This window comes from Pseudonaja textilis, chromosome Z, assembly GCF_049901715.1.
Source record: "Pseudonaja textilis isolate UNSWEBS1 chromosome Z, rPseTex1.2, whole genome shotgun sequence".
Taxonomy (NCBI): Eukaryota; Metazoa; Chordata; class Lepidosauria; order Squamata; family Elapidae; genus Pseudonaja; species Pseudonaja textilis.
In genome coordinates, this window is record NC_142008.1 from 105,382,378 (window position 1) to 105,385,720 (window position 3,343).

A 3,343-nucleotide genomic window follows, 5' to 3' on the forward strand; every position below is an offset into this window, starting at 1 on the left:
GTACCCACAACATTCCTTGCCTTCCCGCTCTAGTGGATCAGATAGATGTGACCAAAAAGAGATAGTCTCACAAATAATATGGTCCAAGTCATGAAGGGCTTTAAAAGTGACAAACAGCACTTGGAAGCAAATCGGTACCAATGCACCTCCCGCAGGAGAGTTGATACATGAACACACATGCCGGCCACTGCATTTTGCACCAACTGGAACTTTCAGATGCTCCTCAGGGACAGTCCCACATAGAGCACATTCAATAGTCAGAATACGTTTGCTATTTCGATCCTTGGAAACCAGCTAGGAAACACAAAGGTCACAACTTCTCTCGGCCATGTAATTGCAATTAATGATCTTCATTGCCAGTTTCTGACAAGCAAAGTGAATGGGGAAGCCTGTAGAAGGTCATAAATGGCAATTGTATATTATTGTATTGAATGATTGCATGGAATACACTTAATAAGTACAACTAAAATTTCTGCAATTGTCCTCACAAGTCAGCAGAGTCACATGATGTCACACTTTTTCTATGACTAAATGACTATTACATTTAACAATGGAGTTGCCAGGCTCAATTACTATTTTCAGTAAAGACTACCTGTATATCTTTTCATAAAGTGTGTTTGTTAGAAAATGTGCTATCAAACTCCTCCAAAATTTTGCTGGTTAGGCTAAGATATATTACTTTTTGCAATTTCCCTCCATCACAGTGCTTAAAAATAATTATATTTATTTACAATGAAATGGTAATAAAGTAGTCAGTTTGAGGGAAATAATTTGGTGTTGTTTTTTTTTCATGTAAACATAAAGGAACAATACTTTGATAATATCTCCATGTGGTTTTGGGACTACATGGAGAAGTACAATTACCTATATTTTTCTTACTTATCTGTTCTCTCACATAATGATAATATGCAAAGTATTACATGGTAGAAAAATATTATACAAAATTTATTAATTATGCCATGGGATAGGTGCTAAAGAAAAAAATATTCAAATAAGAATTTCCATGATTTACTCACTGTGAGACTGCAATTTATTCTGATGATATGTCTGCAACAGTTCAATATTCTTCAGTGAAAATAATGAAACTATTTCCATGGAAAAAGGGAAAATACTTCATCTATTTTTATTCACTTTGGTATCATTCATACTAAAGTGAAAAATAAAGGTGATTTGATTTTCTTTTTAAACTATATTAAATAATATGTTATTTGTTTCAAGGGAATAATAGATAGCCCCTGAATTTGGTTCCGATAATGTCATTTTCTCAGGACTTTTAAAGACTACATGTTTTTATTAACCATAATATAAACATATTTTGGTGGATAAGAAGAGACATCTATGTAATATCCCTTTTCCTTATGGAATTTATCCCAGGACATTTCTGCAACTCAGCATAAACTCTGTTGAGGATTTATATTTATGTGTTTTATAGTTTTGATGATTACATCAAATAAAATATAGAAAGAAGAAAGTAATGATGTACTTTTAACTGAAAGGGCAGTGAAGAAAGATTTCTGCTATTGATTTAACTCATTAAAATTACCTGTATAGCAATTAAACAGGTGTTAAATTTTCAAGCATATAAAATGCTATCTTTGTCTTTATTATTAAACATATAACTTTATTGTACCTTTAATACATGAATTTCTTTGCATGGTGGTACAATGCCTATGAGACTATCCTTCAGTTACAGTTCCAACAGTTGTGAACTATGTACATGAACGTTAAATGACAAGTCTCAGATTTTAATCAAAAGATAATAATAACATATTTCAATTTCTGTTAAATTTTCAACTGAAGTCTATACCTAAAAATTAATCAATGTAAAGTGTATTATAAAAATATATACAGAATGACTTGTTAGGTAATGGTATGGATATTTAAGGACAAGACAAATTAAACTGGTTTAAATTACATAACTTTTCCATATTAAAATATAACAACCTTAAATATTTTGTTGGAGATCTATGGCTTTATACCAGGGACAAATGAAGATAAGAAATATTCTCACATTGCAGATATAAGTATCCTCTCATTTTGTTAGTGGAGACTGGAGAGATAGGGAAATCATCTGGACATTTTCCTCCTAAGTTGGAACTAAAAGGGCTATGGTGTTCAGAGTAACGTGCTACCGATGATTTTTTATGAATTAGAAATGGGGTTATATTTTCCAAACAGTTTTACCAAAGCATATTTGATCTCTTTGTTCTTAAGACTGCATATGATGGGATTTAGCATTGGTGTTAGGATGCTATACTGAATAGAAATCATTTTGTCCAAATCCATGAGTGATTCTAAACTTGGCTTCATATATCGGATGAAACCTGTAATGTAAAATAAGCCCACTACAATGAGGTGAGAACTGCAAGTAGAAAACACTTTTTGCCTGCCTTCTGCTGAATTCATTTTCAGGATGGTTGAAATTATGTAAATGTAAGACACCAGGGTGAAAAGAAATGAACTCAAACCAAATATAAAGACAGAGATAAGAAGAACAATATAATTGATGAAGTTCTTCTTACAAGACAAAGCCAAAAGTGAGGGAAGTTCACAGCTGTAATGTCTGATGGTATTGTCACTACAAAATGCAGATTTACCAAAGGCAATGCGTTTACCATACCATACAAGAAGCCCATTCCCCAGGATGTACCTACTAACTGTCTACATGTTTCTTTTATTATATTTATGGTATAATGTAGTGGGTCACATATAGCAACATATCAGGCATAAGCCATTGCTGAGAGAATGAACACTTCTGCACAAACAGTTTGGAAAAGGAAGAAATTCTGTGCAATGCATCCTTCCCAAGAAATTTTTTTCTTCTTTGTTATGAAGTTTCCTAACAATTTTGGAACAGTAACTGATGAATAGCAGATACAAAAGCTAAATGTCTGAGAAAAAAGAACATGGGAGTCTGGAGGACAAATTCAATCCTGGTCACAAATATAATCACCATATTGCCTAAAAATGTCACTAAGAAGATGATTAGAAATAAGACAAAAAGAAAATATTGGAGATGAGGATTTTTTGAGAGTCCCAAGAGTATGAACTCTTTTATTTCAGTCTGATTTTCCATCTCAGATGATTCAAGAAAAAGAAGATCTGTCCAAAATAAAAGCAGACAGATAAATATTAATATATGATAAATATAATCACTACAAATAAGAAATAAACAAAAATTGTAAATATCTATCTCTTTAAGATATAACAGAATATTTCAGGGCACTGTGAAGAATTGATTACAAATGAGTTTGTTTAAGAAGAAAAAAATGAAATGAAATCACTGAATAGAAGGACAGTTTACTGGTTTCTTTTTAGATATGTGATTTGACTGGTTTTCCAC

At 32.0% G+C, this 3,343-nt stretch overlaps 1 pseudogene; it reads right to left on the minus strand.

Moving 5' to 3' along the window:
• Positions 1-1,142: 1,142 nt before the first annotated feature.
• On the minus strand, positions 1,143-3,076 carry LOC113451080 (olfactory receptor 8S1-like; annotated as a pseudogene).
• Positions 3,077-3,343: the final 267 nt, after the last annotated feature.